General features: G+C 31.7%; 1 protein-coding gene across 1 annotated transcript in view; it reads right to left on the reverse strand.

Moving 5' to 3' along the window:
* The window catches only part of LOC131842286 (organic cation transporter protein-like), a 36,248-nt gene that overhangs the window by 12,580 nt on the left and 11,665 nt on the right, over positions 1–12,003 (reverse strand). The gene's annotated exons all lie outside the window — the stretch shown is intronic.

Genomic DNA, 12,003 nt, shown 5'->3' on the forward strand with positions numbered 1-12,003 from the left:
CCAATTAAAACACGAGCAGGTTGTATCCAGTATTTTATGAATGGTGTTTATTTTAATTACGTGTTGTTATTGTTGAAATCATCGGCCGGACATTGTTACGTACTCTGCCGGATCTGTAGTATTTTTGACAGAACTAATCATGGTGTTTTAAGAATCCGTAATAATAGAATAACAATAGACTGTTTTAAGTTTTTTATCTTCTTAGAGAAGCAGAAAGATTTTGTTTATGCATTTTTGTGCATTATTTTGCACCGTTGCTAATTGTCTATGATCTTGATGGTTCGTTTTACAAATATTATAAACGAAAGTTTGTGAGTGTGGTTGGATGATAATGGATGGATGTTTGTTATTCTTTCACGTAAAAACTACTGAAACTAAATAATTTTGATGAAACTTAACACTAATTTATCTATACATCAAACTAACACATAATTTTTTATGTATATTCTTGAAATTCTTCGGCATTATTATTGCGGCTTCGTTGGTCTAGCGGTTTAGCGGCGCTTTACTTTCAATGGTCGCGGGTTCGATTCCTCGCATGGTGTAAACATTTGTATTGATGACTATGAATGTATGATTATTTGTATCGGTCTGGGTGTTTTCTATGTATATTATGTATGTATTTACAAAATACGTATCTGAGTATTTATATCAGTCGTCTAGTACCCATAACACAAGCCATGCTCACCGTGGGACTACTATCTAGTCCTATGCTATGTAATTGTCCAGGGTTGTTGTTATTTATTGTTATTTACAAAATTTCTTACCCCCGGCAGAAGCACAGTCGGCCGGGGTTCAGGGCCCCAGGGAGAGAAACCGGCGTACAATGCGGACAGAAACTAAGAGCACCGCTTTCTGCATCCTTCCCGGCAGTAAGCAGCCTCGGAATTCCAACCGTCTGAGATGTTGTTCCAGACTGATTGGAATTATTATTATTATTATTATTACTATTATGATTCTTTTTCTCAACTTTCCTGGTTTGGTACGTTTGGCGTACCACATTTACGGGCCGAAACCAAGTGAGTGCAGTGTGTTTGTGTGTGTGTGTGTGTGTATTTGTATGTGTGTGTCGCGCGCGTAGATGTGTGTGTATGTGTATATATTTATGAGTGTTACGTATGACTAATTTATGAGTCCTGTGCGTCCATATCCATAAACTTTCTTACTATTCTGCAGGTATTTAAAATAGCAGCTTTTTGCAGGGTGATATAGATTATTATTATTATCCTTACTTACAATAATTCCAGTACTACCTACACGTTTTACAACATGTGTTTTGCAAATGAGATGTAACATAGTATCAGTGAAGAAATACTTAATAAATAGATTAATTATTTATAAATATCTCTATAATAATGTACGATTACAAACAATTATTAATAAAAATGTAACCTATGTGTATTTTAAATTCTTAGGTTTAGGGTTCCATAAAATGTAGTTGGGTTTTTTAATTCGCAATGGATTAGTATACATGTCTGCTCTATCGGTACACTTCGGTGTTGGACAGTATTGGATGATTATAGGATGAGCATAGGTCATGCCAGGTAACATGTCTTGGAAAATTGTTTAGAATTCTCAGGACCTAACAAGGTATATTATGAGCAATGGAGACCCAAATCCTCATTACTTACAAGAACCGTAACACTGCTTTCAAAATTATATATTATTTCTAATTCAAACTGACAAATAAGTAGCTTATATTAGAAACTAGCCACTCGCCCCGGCTGTATATGTATTATATACATTACATATATTAGGATGCAGGTTTATGTATTCAATATATAAACTTGTCTCTTGAATCATTCTATCTATTAAAGAAACCGCTTCAAAATCCGTTGCGTAGTTTTAAAACTTTATGCATACATAGGGATGAACAGACAGCGACAGTGATTTTATTATTATACTAGCTGTACCCAGCTTTATACTCTCTCTTTATACTTCCTCTACCTTATTCAGCGTAAGAGAGGTAACACTCAGTGAATAGATATCTTCTGGAAAAGCCTGCTACATCCTAGGTCTCGCCATCATTTCCCATCAGATCAGGTAAGACCAAGCATCAACTCATGCATACATTTATTTTTCTGTATATTTGCATCTTCTGTTTCTTATATACCTACAGTAAGAATTTCGTAACAAAACGTTTAACACAAAGCATGCTGTGATCTCAATAGATACTTATCTAGTCATATTGATTAATATATACGATGACAGAATCAATGTCCTTGCCTTGCTTCAAATAAAAAAAAAACAAAAAAATATTTGTCAATGATTAATAATTAAAAAAATATATTACCTACATTTTAACCGTAAAAAAAATAGTTATGTAATACAAACATGCGGAAATATTAACATATTGCATAGATTAACTGATTACCTTGTATTTTTATATATGTATGATTAAGATTGATAACTCGTAAAAAATATACAATATATATACCTATATATACTTTAAAAATTAGAGCAATACATTTTTTTTTAAATATAATAATAATATAATAATCTCAGGACAATTCACACAGCGCCATCTAGACCTAAGTTAAGATACACACATATGACAATAGCCTAAACAACCCAATAAAAAAAAAGTTAAGCTGGCTGAAGCTTGTGTTATGGGTACTAGATTACTAATACAAATACATAGATTTTTTTTTCGTAAATACATACGTATTATACGTAGAAAAGACCCAGACCGATACAAACAATCATACTCATGAATACAAATGTTTATGCCGTGCGAGGAATCGAACCCGCGGTCTTCGGATGGTCTACTTTATAAAATTTGTAATTATGATGTCGAATTTTGACGACTTCGATCGTCTAGGGGTTTACCAATTCGCGTTACTTCCAAAGGTCCCGGGTACGATTCGTCGCACAGTACAAATATTTTTATTTCTTAGTATTTCGTTGTATCGGTCTGGATGTTTCCTATGTATATTATATAAATATTTACAAAAAGTATATAATATCAGTTGTCTAGTACACATAACATAAGCATTGTTTAGTTTAAGTCTAGGTGGCGCTGTGTGAATTGTCCTGCAACATACACTCGAGCAGTTTCATGTTCAAACGCCATATTAAATTCGTGGGCCTTACTCATGGATACCGGATCACTGTGATCACTCAGTTACCGCAGCGGCCAAGGTGAGAACCGTTAAATAATTGTTTAAATTATACAATACTAGCTACTCGCCCCGGCTTCGCACGGGTGTACATGTATTATACATATAAACCTTCCTCGTGAATCACTCTATCTATTAAAAAAACCGCTTCAAAATCCGTTGCGTAGTTTTAAATATTTAAGCATAGATAGGGACGGACAAACAGCGACAGCGACTTTGTTTTATACTATGTAATGAAGCACAATAAGAGTTGATATTACTATGGTTTTACTGGCACTGAACTTGTTATCTCTCGTACAACTGAACTTGTAACGTTAGAATTGATATAGGTACACCTAGTGTGGATTGAACTACTTGCCGAGGTTATCTCACGAGACTACAGCATGGAGTTTTTCACGAAAGGTATATTAAGGTTTTTTAAGGGCCGGCAACGCGCACGTGACAGCCCTGATGTTTTAGGTGTCCATAGGCTACGGTAACCATTTACCATCAGATGGGCCGTATGTCATCATATAATATAAAAAAAATTAAAACGTACATGGCAATAGTAGTTCATGCACGGAATTTTCACTTAATGTTAGACATAGACACCTACACAAGTACACAGTGAAAATAAACTGATTAAAAAAAATAATTTCAATTGAGTTTCTTATCAGTTCTTCTCAATTGAATCTGTATACTGGACTGGACGGTAGGGAAAAAATTGAATACTAAAATGTCATACATTAATAAATTATTATTGATTTAATTAAAGTTGAAAATTCTTTAATGAAATAAACTTAAATTGCTTAACGCAAATAAACTTAACGTGAATATTAAAAAGAAATTAACGTTAATAAGCGGCTAAAATGTCATACATGAATACTTAAATGATTTTTGATTTAATTTGTTTAGTTAGTCATACTTTTTTTTTAATCTATGGCTCATTTGTAAATACGTATCATCACAAGAAGAACGAGCAAGAAGCTTGCGTGTTGCTCATTTAACTATTTAAAATAGTAACACGCAAGTTTCTTGTGCGCAATTTTCGTAAAAAGGTACAAAGTTTTTGCTTCACATAATCTATACATATAAATAAAATTGGACTGTCTGTTTGTAATATTTAGATAACCGTATTTTACTACGTGCATATGAATATAAACACGGTACATACACCAAAATAACATTTTTTGTATACATTTTGTCTGTCTGTCTGTCTGTCTGTTGTTCCGGGTAATCTCTGAAATGCCTGGACCGATTTTGACGGGATTTTTTTGGCAGGTACCTGATTTAGTAAGCTGTAACTTGGCTACTTTCATTTTAGAAAAATAAAATTAAATTCGACGTGGACGAAGTCGCGTGTACAGCTAGTTTAATATAAAAAAGTTAAATTCTAGATGGAAGTAGGTTTATGAAAGCAGACAAATCTGCAAGAAACCGCTAGTATATTAAATAAAATATATTCTTGGACTGTACTTCGTAATCTTGTATGCATCCCATTAGATCTAACTTCTAGTTAATCTAACCGGATTTTACGAGACTTAATCCGATCACCAATCTACAATTGTAATCGTGAATAACAAAGAAATGTGGCAAGCCGTAAAAAACATAATGGGAATACACAGTACATAACTTATTGACGAAGTCATGGTATATTACAATGGTAACGGTACGCAGTAAATGAATATGGTAATATTAGGGTTCACCACCGAAATGGAAACATCGTGGTGTGACGTCGTTCAAATTACAGGATAAGAAACATCTTATCCTGTAAAATCAAGCCTGATTAGAACACAAACTGTATTGTTGTATTACGGACCTCAACTCAAAAACCCTTAGGGGCCGAAACACTATTAAGTAGTGATGTTACGGAGCTCCGGAACCGTAACCGAAATTATCGAATATCCGATATGAAAAAATATCCGTAACCGTAACCGAATCCAAAATAAAAGTGTCGGATAATATCGGATAGGAGCGGAGCCTAATTGAGACACATTATGTAACCATTTCATTAGCTATTTGTATTTTACTTTTGATATTCCTTAAAAAATTATATCCATAACTGAAATTATCCGAAACTAACGGATAATCCGAAATAATTTCATATCCGCATCCGTATTCGTATCCGGTATAATAATCGTTCCTATATCCGAAACATATCCGTATCTGAAATTTCATATCCATAACATCCCTGATATTAAAGACATGCTTCTGAATGCATTATGACAATTCAACACATAACTGTATTGTAGAATGCAATCATGACAGAACATTACGCGGCTCTGCCCCAAACACCGCTTTAGCGACTAGAAACGAACTAAAACTAAGCCTAAACTCAAGGAAACTTGATTGATTGATACCAAAAGTGTGCCTTTTCCCATCACTGCTCTTCAACCGCTTTCTGTTTTTATTTTTTTATGGTTAGCTAGTAGAGAAGTCCATATGGCATTAATTTTAAATAGTGGAATAAAAAATAAATAAATTTGCCTTTACACCAACGCGCGTATACCCAAATTAAAAGAAAGAAAGAAAAACATTTATTGTCATCCATTATTCACAAACATAAATATACTTATATACAAACAATATACAGATACAAATTTGAATTGAATTGAATTTGAATTTGAATTTGAATTTGACACACTTATATACATATATATTTTAACAAATTTAAACAGACACTTGAATATTATTTATTTCTATAGTTAATAAAGATGTAATTTGAGTTGCAGTTGTAGAGAGTAATCTCAGGATTTACTTAACCGAGTTTGAAAATACTTTTAGTGTTAGATAGCGCACTTATCGAGGAATGTTAGTTTGAGATGAAAAATTCCAATAGGAGCCGACTTGCATTAACAAATGTTGTAAAACTGTTGTAATAATGAAACAACAAATAAAACATAAATATTTTTTTTTTATTAATGTTTTTAAATAGATTTTTTTTATTTAATTATTCTATTAAATATGTAGTAATATATACCGGATTTAATATTATTTCCGATATTAGTTCTATTCATAAAAATAAGCATGCCTTCTAAGAAAAGGTAATTGCTGCGCGGTCTGTTGATATCACTGTGGCATTAATTGTACATATATATGTATGTAATTAAGTGTATAGTTATTAAGTATTGTATGTAATACTAATAAAGTAATTACTTACTGACGGCCTCGTCAGTCTTGCGGTTTAGTACACCGCCTTATATAAAATGGTCGCGGGTTCGATTTCTTGCAACGTATATGTTCAGGAGAATTGAAATTGCGTAAGGTTTTACAACAAACTCAATTTGCCAGAAAATAAATTCAAATGTGTCATAAAATATTTTCTTTCTAAAAAAGCTTATTATAAAATTGATGAATTTATAAATGATAATAATGTTTTTGTAGAAAATATCTAAGTTAGAATTCATAGCGCTGACAATGTTATCTGATTGAACAGAGATTAAGTGCGTAGCGGTTTCTATGTCGATTGTCGCAAGCCTAATCATTGTTATATATTAAATATACGTAAATCAATATTTATTTAAAAGAGCAACACACAAGTTTCTTGCTTATTCTTCTTGTGATGAATCTGCATTCCGAATAAGCGGTAGAATAAAAAAACTTGACGTTCAAAGGTGCTTATATTGAGTTTATTTGAATAAAGATTATTTCTATTTCTATTTCTATGATTGTCTGTATTGCTCATATTATTTTCTATGTACATGATGTATTAGAGCAAGAGCCCACGACGGCCAGACATTCGTCTTATTAGCAAATGTGAAAGTTCTTGTATGTGTGTCCCTAATACAGGTAAGAACGATCCCCAAACATGAAACCTGGATCGTGGTTCCTTTGGCAGGTAACAGGTAACTAACTAATCCCTGTATCAAAATAATAGCACTGCTATGTTTATTAAAATTTATAATAAAGTTCCTGATACTATTAAACAATGTAACATAAGGCATTTTAGTGCAACGTTACAGGAGTGGCTATAAATAACTTCTACAGTATAAGGGATTATTTGACATACGTACTTTGACTTCATGTAATTATATTTTTTTAATAATATTGATTGACATTAGTGGAATACTGTGACATTTATTATTTTATTGTGGTACCTATTATAATGTTTTTAATGAAAAGAAATTTAATGACATATTGTATTAAAATAATTACGATATCAATTTCAATATTTGCATATCTCTACGGGGTGCTGCATGCCGTGTACTTATATTATATTGTAAGATCAAAATTACCATGTAGCAGGCAAATAAATAAATTATTATTATTCATTTTGTGTTTTGAGTAGTCATGCTCACTAAAATGTCCAGACTTGTGGCGGGCCGGGTCATTGGGCTCCCTAAAATATGGTCGAGCGCAGTGATGGCTAGCTCATCCGTCATACTCGTGAACGGGTGCTGCTTGTTTTATTAGAGCAGACCAGTCCCTGGTCTGCTCTAATCACTATGACTGATTTCCTCTTATTAATTGTTTAACCAGTTGGTTATATATTAAATATTTTTTCTATTTGAGTATTTAATTGAATTAGTGCTAATTGGTGGTTTATATTCACACACTTAAACTTAAAAATGTAAAGTAATAATAAAATTATTAAAAACAGCAACACGCAAGTTTCTTGCTCGTTCTTCTTGTGATGAGACAGCTTTCCGAACGAGCGGTAGATTAAAAAATGTAATGACTATTCAAAAGTGCTTCAATGTAAGTTTATTTGAATAAATGATTTTCTATTCTATTCTTTCTATTTAACACTTTACATCACCCTTCAAAAGGATGCCATCTTAAATACCTGTCGTACAGTCCGAAAATTTCTCGAAATATTATTATTATAAGGTGTAAAAATTTTCATTTAAAATTTGTTATTTTATTAAACTAATTTTTTTCACAAATTGTTCGTAGCAGTATTATAAGTTACGCTGCTCATTGCCAGACACTTACCAACCCCCCGCCGGAACCCCTAAACTATATTATTTTATAAATATACTTACGTTATTTTATTAAAGGTGAAGTTTATATATATTATTCAGAGAACTATTAAACTGTGTTTCCTTAATTTCCAGACAGTTTTGTTGGTTCATCATCATACCTCACCTTACCTAAGGTGTGTAATTGTATGTTAGGAACAACAATTACAATTACATACCCATAACACAAGATCTATTTAGTTTGGGACTAGATGGCGCTTTGTGGATTCTCCTAGGTTATTATTATAAATTCTAATACTAATTGAACAGAACCAACGGTTTCCGTGTTCTACTCGCTCTTGATCAATTTTATTTTTAGATTAGCTGTATCATTTTTGAAAATAAAAAACTAACTTAAAATACACTTGAAGTTTTTTATCGTGTTTTTTTAATACGGTGCCACACATAATTGATTTTTTATTTAACATAACAAACAACTTCGTCATAACTTGATAGCAAGTCTGTTATATTTTTTTTATACCACGAAGGTACCAATCAAGCCTATTGTTGCATGGATAAGTTAGTATGGAAATTTTTGTAAAATAAAATTTGTTATTTTATTTTACAAAAATTCTACAAAAATTCTCATTTCCCCTCTTAAGGAGAGGAGATGGCAACTTACCCCCAGCAGAAGCACAGTCGGCCGGGGTTCAGGTTATTGTTATTATTATTGTTATCGTTCTTTGTTATTTTGTTATATTGCTTATGTTGAGTAAGTCATATTCTTCGGGTATAGAGGATGTTGCAGATTGACAGTTACTGGCACCCTACATTAATTTGTTATAGAAAAATAAATAGATATGTCAAAATTGTTACAATAAAAATATATGTTGAAAACAGGGTATGTAATATCGTTTTATTAATTTATCTCACCGTCAATATATATATATCTATCTATATATAATTGAGAGACCGTACAAATTATATTTTTAATAAGTAGTGCATGCAATTTCGTTGCAAGTATCTCCATATATTAATGTTAATGAAACGATTAATGATTTTATTAATAAAATTATTGAGAATTAGCATAGAATATTAATAAGAAAAAATACTAATTAATTTATTCCGATTGCATTTTCTAAGATTTAATTAGTATATATGTTCATATTAAACGACATTCTCTATGAAAAGTGTAATCCTTATTCCTACAGCCGTATTTACGTGAAATTTTAACATTTAATTCCTTGAAACTTTAACCTTAACTTCCGATCCATCCCTCATCCGATTCAAATGAGAATCGAAATTACGACGTATTTATCTGAAGTTCGAAACGCTAGCGGTGCCCTCAGACTATGTCATATCCATCAGGCAGGAGTTAGCTTTCAGCTGCTCTATAAGTCCTTCAGCGAGTTTGGAATGGCATATTGCTCGGTGAAGCTGTAAAGTCCAGCTGCGGCCAACAGCAATAGTATATTTAAAAAAAACTTTAACACATAAACAGTAGTAGTAGTTTACAATTTTATTTTATGTAAAGAATAAATAAAGATGTAATAGAAAAAATGTAATGACTATTTTTAGATCAGCTGTATCCCAAATTTCAATACTATTTAATCTTCCTCTACCTCTCCTCCTTCAGGAATCTGACTTTCATTATTGATTTGTATATATATTGTATGTATATGTATTGGTATGTATTTATATATATATATATTATTACGTTATGTAAGTATTATGTTAATCATAATGTACCGCCCACATGAATCTCTGTTTGCCCTATGATTGACTGGGAGAAAATGCCTCTAGGTGTTAAGTCCGCCATGTGCACCTTTATTAATGTATCTGTGCATTAAAGTTTAATAAATAAAAAAAAAAATAAAAAAATATACGCAAAAATTGATAAAAAAGGATGAAGGAACGTTCTTCTGTTTGTAGTCGCTCTCTATACAGTTTTTGAATCACTTTTTAAAATATAATAGAGCCATCTTTTAAATGACCTGATTACTTCTTTTATTAAAATAATTATTTAATATGTTTTACACTTTCAAAAATCCTTTTCAAGATCATATTTCAAAAGTATATGATATCTTTTTCTTCTTTAATTAATTATTTTCATTGCAAATTTTTCGTCCGAATGAACTTGGTGTGTGAACAAAGAGAACTTTCAAGATACAACCGGTAGGTACCTATTACCTACTTAAAGCACGTGTTTGATAATCAACAAAGATCTTTATCTATAATCGCTCGACCGTATTAATATATAAAGCTGGCTAATATACAAAGCGATACGATGCTTTACCAGTGAACATACGGCGTATTAGGAAATAATATCTTTAAAATATCATAATAACATTATGGTTCAGTTTTGCTACTAGTATAGGGTAGTGGGGTACCAGGTAAGATTAAAAGAATGATTATAGGATCATGGCAGTTTACCTATAGTGGCGATTACAGGAATTAATCACAATAGTGAATATTGTTCTGGCTTGCATTTCTTATTCCCAAGTATCCGAATATTAAACCATGCCATCTATGCGCCAATACAAGAAACCTTTTATCCCTCATCGACTCACAGTGGCTCTACACGTCACAGGTGCTTTCAATACGCAATAGAACTTCTTTGCGTCGAGATGCGGTAATGGCGGCAGTATTTCAAATTAAATAACAATATACTAATTTAAATAGCTAATAACAGTTTGTGCTGGGCTAGCCCTTAGGCAGTGATAAGTGTAGTCAAGCTTTGGAAGACAAGCTTCTGCATCAGTTCCAGTAAAATCAAGCCTTCAAGAGATCGCCCCAGCCATCAACTGTGAGTCTTTCCTTATTTCTACGTTATGCAAGCTAGCCATTGTACGCATCCCTACTTAACCTCATCTCAAAACTGAGCTATCTTCTTTTACTTCCTCCTGGTCGGGTTCCAGATTCTAAACGGAGGCAATCCTTTCCAGGCCCGACCAAATATAAATAGTGAGTTCCAGGAGTTTCCAGTTTTACATAAGGCAAATATTTATTAAAACTAATATTACAAATAGTACTAACGCACACTAGAAAAATTGTATATTACAATAGAAAAACTTACCACGAAAATTGTATAGTTAATTCCACTGCGATAAGATTAAATTTTACGATATTTTTTTTAAATTAAGAAAAATTATATTATACGTTTTTTTTTGGAAGTTTAGCCTCAATTAATTAAACAGTTTTTAGAATTAAGTTTAATAAAAAACAGTTATTGTATACTATCATTTTTTAACCATTTATTTTCTTAAGCCATAATCGTAGTTGTTTTTTTCAAATCGAAGAAAAATTATGTTATACGTATCTTTTTGGAAGTTTAGCCTCAATTAATTAAACAGTTTTTAGAATTAAGTTTAATAAAAAACAGTTATTGTATACTATCATTTTTTAAACATTTATTTTCTTAAGCCATAACCGTAGTTGTTTTTTTCAAATCGCAGAAACAAGTCATCTGGTATCCAATCTATATACATTTTATATGTACAGCAAAGCTAATCATATAAATAAATAACCCTGGACAATTACACAGCAACACACCCACAATAAGCACAGCTTGTATTATGGATACTAGACAACTGATGTAAATACTTCGATTTTTTTGTAAATACATACAAAACAAAAACATCAAGACCGATACAAACTATCATACTCTTTAATACAAATGTTCGCACCGTGCGAGAAATCGAATTGAAAGTAAAGCGGTGTACTAAACCTATAGAACACTCATAATCACATTTGCACCTAATTTAAAATTACTTAACTTAAATAAAATTTATTTAGTCATTTATTTTCCATTTAGTTTAAAATTAATTAAGTTGATTTTAAATTCATTCAGTCATGTTTTAAATATAATAGCCTTGTATTTTAACCGCTTCTCTTCTGTGGTGTAATGACTGCTTTAATCAGCTTTATGAAGTCTTTGTTCGCGTGTAATTAATACATTGTGTTTGATGTGAAGCGATGATGTATGCCAATTATTTTGCAGATCC

Source organism: Achroia grisella, unplaced genomic scaffold, assembly GCF_030625045.1.
Source record: "Achroia grisella isolate CSIRO2021 unplaced genomic scaffold, CSIRO_AGI_Agris_v1 utg2156, whole genome shotgun sequence".
Classification (NCBI taxonomy): domain Eukaryota; kingdom Metazoa; phylum Arthropoda; class Insecta; order Lepidoptera; family Pyralidae; genus Achroia; species Achroia grisella.